Source organism: Ipomoea triloba, chromosome 5 (genome assembly GCF_003576645.1).
Source record: "Ipomoea triloba cultivar NCNSP0323 chromosome 5, ASM357664v1".
Taxonomy (NCBI): Eukaryota; Viridiplantae; Streptophyta; class Magnoliopsida; order Solanales; family Convolvulaceae; genus Ipomoea; species Ipomoea triloba.
The window spans coordinates 11,093,032-11,105,678 of NC_044920.1; the positions used below are offsets into that span (position 1 = coordinate 11,093,032).

Here is a 12,647-nt window from a genome sequence, read left to right on the forward strand (position 1 = left end):
AAATTCACCAAGGTGTTGATTACTCAATATTTGGGCAATTGGCTCGTGCTCAAACAGAAAAGCAAGCTTGGGACATCTTGAAGGTCTCACACAAAGGAGTCGATCGGGCACATAAGTCTAAGTTGCAGTAGTTGAGAAGGTTGTACGATCATTGTGAAATGACCTTTACAGAAACAGTAGATGTATATTTCACTCGTCTTATTGATCGGGTGAATAAGATGAGGTTATATGGAGATACGATTGAAGATGGTGCAGTGGTTGAAAAAGTTCTTCGAGCTATGCCGATGAAGTATGATATGCCGATGAAGTATGATCATGTGGTTGCTTCAATAACAGAGTCACACAAAACCGAGCTCTTATCAGTTGCAGAGCTGAAAGGTATGATAGAAAGTCATATTGACAGGATTGAGTCAAAATTAGAACCACTAGCAGAAGAAGCTTTGAAGAGCCAAGTCACCCTTAATATGACTGGCCCTTATCAAAGAGGTGGAGGATCTGGTAGAGGTCGTGGAAGAGGAAGAAGACGTGGTAACTCCAATCAAGGAGGAGGACGTGGTAACTCCAACCAAGGAAGAGGCGGAGGTAATACCAAACAAGGTAAATTTCCATTTCATTACTACAATTGTAGCGAGTATGAGCACAAGATTGCGGATTGTTGGTACAATGAGGACAATCGTGGGAATCAAGCAAACATTGCTGAAAAGTCTAGTGAGAGTTCTGAAACCTTACTATTGGCCAGTAATAATTTTTCTGCAGACGAAAACATATGGTTCTTGGATACTGGGTGTAGTAACCATATGTGTGGGAAGAAAGAATTGTTTTCCGAACTAGATGAATCAATCTAGTCTGAAGTGACATTTGGCAATAAGTCAAAAGTGCCAATTTTGGGAAAAGGTAAAATCTCTATTCAGTTGAAGGATGGTACTCACAATTTTATATCCGATGTGTTCTATGTTCCTGACCTACACCAAAATTTGTTGAGTATGGGGCAATTGTCTACAAAAGGATATAAGATAAATATTACACAGGGATGTTGTACCATTATAGATGCTAAGGGAGTTTTGATTGCAAAGGTAAATATGTCCCAAAATCGACTATTTCATTTGAAAATCAATCATGCACTTCTTGCTTGCTTTAATTCTTAAATTTGTGATGATAATTAGTTATGGCATATGCGATTTGGACATTTCCATTTCTCTGGATTAAACTATCTAGAAAAAAGGAGCTTGTTTCTGATTTACCTGTTGTGAATGTTCCTGATCGTATTTGTGAGATTTGTTTGATTGGGAAGAAGCATAGAGATCCCTTCCCCGTGGGCATGTCAAGGTGAGCCACAAAACAGTTGGAGATTATTCACTCAGACCAATGTTCGTTGGAGGTTTCCTCACATGGAGGTTGTAAGTACTTTTTTACTTTCATTGATGATTTCAGTAGAAAAACATGAGTTTACTTTCTGAAGCAAAAGTCTGATGCATGTGATGTTTTCAAACAATTTAAGACTTTTGTAGAAAAGCAGAGTAGTTATGAAATTAAAATCTTGAAAACTGATAGAGGTACATAATATATTGCTTGTGATGATTTTCTGAAGGAGAAGGGTATTCAGCACCAGATGACAGCTAGATACACTCCACAACAAAACGGAGTGGCTGTGTAATACCCCGTAAATTTGCTCTAAATAAACGATATTATTTTAATTTAAATACTCTAGAAAATAAAATTTATTTTTCAACGATAAATATTTTTAGTTCAAATATTATTAAAATACTATTAAAACTAATTATTTTGCTTTGGGCTTTAAATAAATTATTTTATGATCGAAAAATTTTCTATCCAAAATCTGAGAGAAGCCTGCTAATATCATTTTTATAACTATCAGACTTTCTAATCCCAAATAATTTATCTTCCCAAGTTCAATAACTTTGCTTGAGCCCAAAATATTAATAAGCCCAATTTTTAGCCCATGACCCAATGAACACTCTAGAACTATAATCTTTACTATATATATATATATATATATATATATATATATATATATATATAATGTATGCATTTGTGGATGAGCTCATTTTTCCAACTTCATCTCTCTCTCTCGATTGTTCTCTTAGAAATGAAAGAAGTATTCTTCTTCCAAAACCCTAGACTTCAAACGGTAAGCCCTCTTCTTCCTTTTCTCCTCTAGATTTCCATTCAACTCTTAGCTTATAAGATTTGGTTGTAACCTTGATGTGGGTTTGTTGTGGTTTGATGATTTTATTGAGAATTTGGGTTGGGAGAGGGAGGAAAATAAATTGCAGAGGCTATTGGTTGGAGTGAAGATTATGAGTGATTTTTGAAGGTTTAAGCTTGAGGTAATGGTTTATGTTTGCTCAAATTATTTTGCCCTAATTTTTGGTTGATGTTTTAATTTTATATTTTGAGACTGTTTTACTTCTCAAGTTTTGTGGAAATGATAGCAAATATAGTGTTATTTGACCTTTAGAATTTGTGTATATCTATATTTAAAATGTTGGGAAAGAAAGATGTGGTTTGCCATGGAATTTGGGAATTTTAGAAGAAATTTTCTGTGTTGCTTTCGAACTGGTCTGTGTACTGGAAATGTTGTGAGAAGGACAATCCCGTTAGGGACAGAGGGAGTGGGTGTCACGGGTCTTACATAGACCTGTGAATATATGTACAGTAGATTGCATAGTGTAATTAACAGATGTAAGGCAGTGCAGTGGTTTGGATGCTAGTTTTGTTGGTTAGAGGTCCTGGGTTCAATTCTTTTCCCAGCTCACTTGTGTGTATTTTTATATTATGACTCTTATAAAATGATTTATGGTGTATAGAGTGGGATTAGAACCATAGACCTCATCATTTTAAATAACTTAGATCAATCCAATTAAACTACTTCAATCATTTGAAAATATTTTGGTTTGGCAATATATTATATGATTTTTAAAGAGTTATGTACTAAAGAGATTATTATTTTTGGGAAGGGTTTATACTTTATATATTTCTTGACTTGATAAACTTAGTATCTATAATTAGAAATAGTATGTACTTTGAGAAGATATATGATTTGGGGACTTATGACTTACCAAGAAAATTCTATTCCGAAAACTATATATATCTTGAGATATAATATACTGATTTCGGAAAATATTTATATAATTACATATATTAATTTTTAAGATGTACACTAATACTTTTATAAAAAAAACTACTTGATTAGTAACCCTCGTAAATGTATTTGGAAACTATATATTTTTAGAAACTATTTGACTTAAGCACTTTTGTTTAATAAATTATGTATACTTATACTATTTTGAGATATGGGTTTATATTTTGGAAAATTTTGTATTGAGAGATATTATTATAAATTTTTGTAAGTTTGGTACGACTCTATTTTAAGAGAGCTACCACTTGGTGATTTACGATCGTGGTTTAGTGGTAAAATACTAAAATGTATGGTTTTGGTAATTGTATAAAAACGTAGTATTTTGAAAACATAAGTTATGCTTATTATTGGAGGATCTATCTACGTTGAAACTATATAAAAGCTTATACGGATACACGCACATATGTATATTTATTTTGAAAGATCTATATGTTGTTTTTGGAGAAAAGGTCTTCTGGTGTTTAAAAAATGTATCCTTGTGGGGAAATTTGAGAAAGTAAGGGCTTGAGACCCTATTTGATTAAAAATGTATGTATACACTCTAATATGGAGGTTAAATACTACTTTGGAAAATGTATATGTTTCGTATGTGGAGGATAAATATTGTTGTGGACATAAACTCTATTTTGAAAGAGTGTGGCTAATGATGGTTTTATATACCCTTATGTTACTTTGAAAATTATGATTTGAATAGCCTATGGGCAAATGAGAATGTTTATAAAAATCTATTTTGAATGACTATTACTATTTTGGAGGAATTATGCAAAAATGTACTTATTTTAGAGGTGTATCCCTTTCTGTGTTTGATTGTGATGTGGGCTAAGGCCCTATGTTGGAATTAATGTAACACCCCCAATTTCTAGTACGGGGTTAAACATAAATAAACAATAATTCTTGCTAACCATTCGGAAAATAAATGCGGAAGCGAAACTAAAACTTAAACTATGGGGTGCTATGCCACGCTTGGGCTAGAATCTAAACCCAAACGCACAGGCTACAAGGATTTCTATCTACAAATTTAAGTACAACCAATCCTTCATTCTAAACCATATCTAACTACAACATCAATTCACTTCTAACTATACAGGTTATACCATAACCAAAGCTCGGGTACAAGTTCTACGCCACGCTCTCACTAGCCACAAGTCCAAGTCCTGAAAACAATTAAGGTTTGGGAAAACAAGAGGTAAAAGGATTAGCACAAAAATGCTAAGTAAGCTCTACCCCGCCCTGTAAAGTAAGTACATATATATACTTTTGAAAATAGCTATACTTTGTAAATATGTTTTGGAACCGTTTAGTAAAAGAGTTTGACTCATACCAAAGATACATAGTAAAGATACTTCCCAAAATAGTTTTCCATACATTACTTACGTATTTAAAGATAACACGCACACTACTCAAAGTACCAATAGGTTCATATAAGTAATAATACTTATTATAATACATCTCGATCACCACTCATTTCAAAACATAACATTCCCAAAGATCATTTGTAAGATGTACATATAATATAAGCACGGAGGAATTCAATTCCAGCTTTACTCAAGAATATCATAATATAGATAGGGAGGAATTCATAATCATAAAACATAGCTCATCATATAAGCATTTCCAGTATAGATATTCTCAAAGTCATTCTCAAATATCAATGGGTAGTTCAACTCGCATTCTCAAGTATCAATATAGCATAATAATACATAAGTGGAGGTATCTAACAATTCTTAATTCATAGTAAATCATCAAGTAAAACATAAGTATGGAGGTACTCAAATCACCAATAGGAGGATAGGAACGGAGCTTGCCTCCACTACCGAACCTTCACACCCATACAATGTAAATGGAAACAGGAACTAGAAACCTATGTGCGTACACCCCGGGGATTCCAAGCCCCAAAGGTAGTTACTAGCCCTAGTAACCCAGGATTTTTACTACCAGGTTACCCATCCAATCAATAACCAATAGGACCGCAGCCCTAGGTTCTCATATCAATAGCAAATAGAACCGCAGCCCTAAGTGCTCACAATAATCTGGACCGCAGCCCAAGATTCTCGTAACCTCCAATAATAAAAGTATAGATAACCTCCATATAGATTATAACATAAGTATATTCTCCAAAATAGGTACATTATTATATAATTCCTCCAAGATAGTAATATTCTTTCGAAATAGTTTTCATAGATATTTTCCATTGCCTGTAGGCTATTCAAATACACTTCCCAAAACAAGATAGAGTATATATATAATATATACATTTCCAAAATAGGGTTTATATCAAACATAGGATTTATCCTCCAATCATAGTATAGTTTATATCTCTCACAATAAATATAGTTTATGCCTTCCAAAATCTATATAGTTTCATACTCAACTAATTTCTCATAGAATTCTCAATATATAAATGCACTCATACTCATAGATTAGTAAATCACAATTTAACACCAAAACATACTCATTTTGCTATTTATCGCATTTTAGAAACCCAAACACATTTTCAAATAGTTTAAAGACCCAAATCAGATAAATAGCACATTTTAGATAGGGAAAGGTAGTTTTGACGGACATAGAAACTTACCTCATGCTAAGCTCCAAAAGCCAAACGTCCAATCCAAGGCTCAACTTTTAAGCTAAACACTTCAACGAGGAACCTGCGAGCCAACCAATCTTTATTCCATCATCAATCCCATATAACATCATTATCATTCTCACTAACTCAACAACATCATAGTTATCACAATGGCATCTCCTTTCTTACAACAAACCCTTCTTCACCATCCACCTCATTCATCCAATTATTTCCTCATTGCCAACTCACTAATCAACATCAATCTTAATCCTCAACCATGATGCATCACCAACCATAGTCTTAGTATTAAACACCCTTAAACCAAGATTACTTTATCAATAGCCCATCATCATCCAATAAACCCATTTAATACTAATCACTATCTTAATCATTAACTTCCATTAGCATGCTAATCACCCTCTTTAACCCCTTAATAGCTCATAAGCATTATCAACAACATAACCACTAATAATATCATCTTTATTCAAACACCTCATTATTAAACTTCACCAACATTAATTAATCAACATAATTATCCATAATCAATCCATATTATTAATCCACAATCATTTCTTAATCAAGAACCATAATCACATCATCATTATTAATCAATATTAATGACATTCATCATCCATAATCCTAGTCCATAATCACCATTAATCAACTCCCATAATTTAATCATTATTATCCAATAATCAACATTTAATCTTAATTCTTCAAAAAAAAAAACATTTAATCTTAACTTTATCAACTATTAATCACTAGCCATCATCATTGATTAATATTCCATAATCAACCCACCATTTGCTTTAATCATCATTAATTAATTAATAGCCAATAATCACATCACTACTAATAATCTTCATTAATCCACTATTAATTCAATTATCAATCATAACCACCAAAAATCATTATTGAATAGTAATATAATCTATTCATTAGTCTACCTATTCATATCGTCAACTAATCAACATTAATCACCAATTAAACCATCATCAATCCATAATTAATCACTAAATAAACTATAATCACCATTAACAACACTAATCAAAGTCATTAAATCCTAAGCAAAGTCATTACCTCTTCAATCATCCTAATCTCATTTGTTAATCCATCCTTAATCCTTCTCCCTCGTGTTTGCCTTAGTAACGCCGGAAACACCATCACCATCTTTTAATCCATCATTAAGCCACCTTAATCCATCTTCTTCCTATGCTTTCGTCTAGATTCCACAAACCACCACCATCGCCGTCGACCCACCTGCTGCTCGCCGAAAAAAAGGGAGATGGAAACCTAGGTTCACTGCTGCTGTTCGTTGTTGCTGTTGAAGGAGGAGGACACCGACGTGGGCGGTCGCCCACCACCGCCGCTGGAGGCCGCTGCCGGCCGCCGGAGACGCCACTGCTACCGTCACCTGGGGTCGCCGCCGGAGCTTCGTCGATCTGCTGTGTTCGTCGATCTGCAGTCCACCGAGAGAGAGAAAATCGCGTAGAGAGGGAGGCGAAATTAAAGGGCGTTTTGAAGATGAATAACTCTCTTGAAAGCAATGTACATAAGTTTATATATCTACTTAGGTTTTGTCTTGGGCTTAAAACAATTGGGCTTGCATAAATTGGACTCAAGAACTATTTAGATTTAAGAGATTAAATCATTTGGACTTAGGTTTATATTGGGTTTAAACTTAGGCTCAAAACAATGATATAAAGATCACAGGTTTGTCTCAGATAGACTTTTGGGTCAAAATTTTGATAATTAAATTTATCCCTTGAATAGAGGTTTTAAAACCATAAATAATTATATAAATAGTTTGTATCAAACCATTTGAGATAAGAAGTATAAAATATTTTATTTATAAGCTCATTCGGCAAAATAATTAGATTTAGTAACATTTTACTAAAATATTTAATAATAAGAAAATGAGCTCTTTTTGAAATATTATATTTAAATTAATAATGTTGAGAAAATACGGAGTGTTACAATTAAACCTGGTAGAAATCATCCTGGGTTAGTATTTGAGGAGTAACCTAGTAGAAATCATCCTGGGTTACTAGGATTGGTTTACTACCCGCTGGGCTTGGAATCCCAGTTAGGGGGTGTGCACACTTAAAGTAGTGGTCCTGTTTCCACCTATGGTAAAGTGGGGGGTTGTGTGATGTGTTCAGTAGAGGATTGCTGTTCACTTAGGGTTTCGCTGAGATGATGTCCCTGCCCCACTATTGTGATTTTGAGATTGAGATTGAGATTGATATCTCTATACTTGTGATTGATTATGATTGGGATACCTCCACTTATGTATTGTCATGATATGTTGATATTTGAAAATGAGATTGGAATTATTAATATCCTTAACTATGATGAGAATGATTTGAGAAATCGATATCTTGAAATGACTAAACTCTATGATATGATTTCCTCTATATTTATATATATGTACCTTCTATACTTTGGAAATGTTTTATAAGAAAAGGTGAACTATATATATTCCTCCATACTTGAATATAATTATGTCTATATATACGTTGCAAATGATTATTGGAGATGATTATACCTTGAGTGAGTATTTGACTAATAGTATTATCTTGGGAAATGTTATTTTGGAATCCTCCATACTAATATATATACCTTGGAAACGTTTGAGAAGTATTATGCCTTGAGTGACTTATAATATTTGTACTATGTATTGAAAGAGATTATGAAATGATTTGTGAGTGGTTATAATGCTTTGAAGATACTAAACATTATTATTTTTAAAATCTATTACTCTATATCAGATATGGAATTATCGTTGGGTAAAGTATAGTTTGGTTGTTGAGTAAACCATTTTGGGGAAAAGTTATAAACCTTGTTTATAATGTCAAGTGAGAACTATTTTGAGAGAGTATTATAATCCCTATTTATGATGTTGAATGAAAACTATTTTTCAAAGGTTGTGGTGTAAGTGGATGTTATTACTTAGGTGTCTCATTGGAGTCTCAAAGGTTGTATTTAAGAAAACCTTACCTTAGTAAGGCAAGTGTATGTTGTGCAAGAATTGACGCTAAATCTTTATTTGGGAAAAACTCGTGGTTTTGGGGTGAATTAAGCTTCTTGGATCTCCTCCCGTATTTTGTAAAATTCCACTCATTTATTCTAGTGTCGGCTTGAAGTATTTTGAAAACACATTTGAAAATGTTCTTACAAAGCCTTTGGCTAAATATTTTTGAAAATGTGGTTGAACCAAGTATCAAAACCTATTCACAAAGTATCTATATTTTCAAAACTATAAATGTAATTATTTTACGGGGCAAAGTGAACCTTACTTAGCATTTTATGCTAACTTTGTGTTTCCTATGTTTTTCCTAAACTTGTTTTTCAGGATCTGAGTAAGCATTTGATCAAGAGAGCGCTAGTATCAATTATGAGCTGACGGTAGAACAAATGTTGAGAACATAAAATGGTAGATTAGTTTTCTTTTATTGTGATGAGGTTTTGTAATTTAAAATTTCTTGTAGTTGACGTTGGATAGTGATAAAGCTTCATTGGAATATTGAAGTTTGTAATAAAGGTTTAGCCTGAGCATCTAATCTAGGATGATTAGGTATGGCGGTAACACCTCTTTGAAGGATAATTGTAGGTTCATTATGTTAATTTGGATTATGAAAATTGGGGGTGTTACAGGCTGAGAGGAAGAATAGATCTATCATGGATATGGTGATGTGCATGTTGAAATCTAAAAATCTGCCTAAGCCTTTTTTGGGCAGAAGTTGTTGCTTGTGTTGTCTATGTACTAAACAGGTGTCCAACTAAAATTGTTCGTGATAGGACACTTGAGGAAGCTTGGAGTCGGAGAAAACCCTCTATAAGAAATCTCAAGGTTTTTGGATGTTTGGCATATACACATGTGCCAAATCAATTGAGAAAGAAGTTGGATACTAAAGGTGAGAAGTTTATATTCATTGGTTATAGTGACGCTTCAAAGGAAACTAAAAAGGTTGTTATAAGTCGTGATGTCACTTTTGATGAATATAGTGCCTTGGATTGGTCAGCTAAAGATGAAAGGCCAGTTATTGTTCCAGTTGTTGAAAATATTGTTGATGAGCAACCGATTTCAGATAATGTCCAGTCTCCTTCGCAACCAGAGTCGTCTGTTCGACGATCTCAACGCGAGCGCCAATTACCAGTTCGCTTGCAGGATTATGTTTTGGGTCATGATAATGACCTGTTTGATGAAGAGATTGTTCAATTTGCTCTTTTTGCAGATTGTGACCCTCTATCCTTTGAGGAGGCTACTATAGAAATTCATTGGCTTAAGGCGATGGATGAGGAGATTCATGTCATTGAAAAGAATGGTAACTGGGAGTTAACAGAATTACCTCCTAGAAAGAAGTCAATTGGAGTAAAGTGGGTCTACAGAACCAAATACAAGTCAAATGGAGAAATTGACCGTTTTAAAAGCACGGTGGGTAGCAAAGGGCTACAAGAATAAACCAAGTATTGATTATTTTGAGGTTTTTGCTCCCGTAAGTAGACTTTATACAATTCGAATGGTTATTTCTCTTGCTGCTCAAAATGATTGGAAATTGCATCAAATGGATGTAAAGTCTGCTTTTTTGAATGGTTTTCTTGAAGAAGAGATATATGTTGAGCAACCTACAGGATTTGTGGAGAAAGGGGAAGAAAATAAAGTTTACAGGTTGAGAAAAGCTTTATATGGCTTTAAGCAGGCGCCTAGGGCATGGTATGATTGCATTGACTCATATTTTATTGAAAGTGGTTTTATGAGATGTTCTCATGAACACACTTTGTATGTCAAATGCACTGATTCTGGTGATGTTGTTATAATGTGTCTGTATGTTGATGATTTAGTTTATACTAGAAAATAGAAATAACTTGAAGTTAATCTCATAATTCATGGAGGCACTCATTAAGAGATTTGAAATGATTAATATGGGCCTTATGTGTTACTTTCTTGGCCTTGAGGTTGTTTAGATGGATGGTGGAATCTTTATTTCGAGGTATCTAGTGGCAACAAGGCCGGATATTTCTTTTGGAATTGGAATACTTAGCATATTCATGGAGGAACCAAAAGAATCACATTCGGCTGCAATAAGGCAATTTCTGAGATATGTCAAAGGTACGATAAATGATGGAATTTTTTACTCTACTAATAAAGTTGTGGAACTTGTTGGGTATATAGACAGTGATTGGGCTGGAGATGTTGAGACCGGAAAAAGCACATCAGGATATGCCTTCTATCTTGGTTCAGCCATATTTTCTTGGTCTTCAAAGAAGCAGCAGATTGTAGCACTTTCAACTGCAGAAGTAGAATATATTGCAGTAGCAAATTGTGCTACTCAGGCAATTTGACTGAGAAGAACTTTGGAATTTTTACAACACAAGCAGGAAGCATCTACAACAATTTTTTGTGACAACAAGTCTGCAATTTCGTTGTCCAAGAATGTCTTTCATGGTCGCAGCAAACATATTGATATCAAGTATCACAAAATCATAGAGTTGGTTGCTGAAAAACAAATCAACTTTGAGTGTTGTTCAAGTGCCTATCAAGTTGCTGATATCTTTACGAAGCCGTTGAAGACGAAGACATTTCTCAAAGTGAAGAAGGATATTGGGATGACCAATATATCCAGCTTGGTTTAAAGGATGCAAGTTATAATAATATAATAATATAATTATTATTATAATTGTTAAAACCAAGTTCTAATTAATTAGTTTGTTAGATATTAAAGTAATTAGTGGTCAATTGGTCATGCTACATGGAGTGCAGTACGTGGAGATCATGCAGCACTAACAATTACATTATATCCTAGTTTCTAGCCTTGTTAGTTTAATTCCATCACTATAAATAGCTCTTGTTGTCAAACATTTTAAATCATCAATTAAACATTCTCCTTTCAATTTCTCTCTCTCTCTCTCTCTCAAGTGTATATATATATATATGTATATATATATATATATATATATATACACACACACATACATACGGCTATACATATATATTTGAAATAATTTTTTATACTATAAACATTTATCAAGATTTCCAAATGAATATAGTCAATATCTACAAGAGATAACTTATAAAAATATTTCATGCTAAAGAATTTACACATAAAACCATGATTCTCAAATATCATCCACTCAAAATCATGCCACGCAAGCAAACCCATTTGAGATGGAATTTGGGTGAGAAAAAAGCTTATGTAACTTTTGTCCCACATTAGTTGCGAATGAAGATTTGTCCCACAATTTATATAAGGGTCTTTTTATGACTAAGTAACTTGTATAGCATAGATGCTCTCTCTCGCGCGCGGGGAGAGGGTGCAAATCAAATCCCAAACTGTGCTTAAAATGGATTGACTCTTATACGCTGGCACCACTGGGCTAAGTTATGCTATTTTCAGAATTGATATCTCGCCCGACCGAGACATGAAACGGACAGACCTCTCGCGAGAGGTAGTTCGATGTCTCGCGAGCGACTAGCGGAGTCGACCTCTCGCGAGAGGTCGTTCGCGTGCGAGTGCGATGTCGCGCAGCCCGAGCTGGCGCGCGCGCCCGATGTCTCGCGGACTTGCGCCACGTCTCGCGGCATAGCCTGATGTCTCGATGGTTCACAAACTGGAACGATGTCTCACACCGCGACTCCAGTGACCTCTCGAGAGCAACTTTTCACCTACTGTGTCCGTTCATAAATGACTCTTGGTATTACGGAATTAATTCCAATCATTATTTTCAGAGTTATTTCTCTTATAATGGACTTGTTAGCAGTGTTGCAGAAATCGCGCCTAGACGCTAGGCGGCGCCCGGCCGCGTCGAGGAAGGCCGAAATCGGCCTCCTCCGCGGCCGGGTGCCTAGCCGGCCGACTAGGCGGCGCCTGGCCGGGCGCCTGGGCCGGCCGGCTGTTTTTTTTTTTTTTTTTTTTTTTT

At 34.6% G+C, this 12,647-nt stretch overlaps 2 long non-coding RNA genes across 4 annotated transcripts; one reads left to right on the forward strand and one right to left on the reverse strand.

The window, feature by feature from the left end:
* The first annotated feature begins 2,061 nt into the window (after positions 1–2,061).
* LOC116019817 lies at positions 2,062–7,453 on the forward strand. Of its 2 annotated transcripts, XR_004098768.1 has the most exons (4): positions 2,062–2,149; positions 2,259–2,348; positions 4,248–4,397; positions 6,953–7,453. It is a non-coding gene; the product is annotated as an uncharacterized LOC116019817 (long non-coding RNA). The 2 variants fall into 2 exon arrangements; XR_004098767.1 differs by lacking the exon at positions 2,062–2,149 and having other exon boundaries at positions 2,157–2,348.
* On the reverse strand, positions 4,031–6,953 carry LOC116019818. Of its 2 annotated transcripts, XR_004098770.1 has the most exons (3): positions 6,807–6,953; positions 5,736–5,808; positions 4,031–4,314 (listed from the first exon to the last, which is right to left on the reverse strand). It is a non-coding gene; the product is annotated as an uncharacterized LOC116019818 (long non-coding RNA). The 2 variants fall into 2 exon arrangements; XR_004098769.1 differs by having other exon boundaries at positions 5,736–6,953.
* Positions 7,454–12,647: the final 5,194 nt, after the last annotated feature.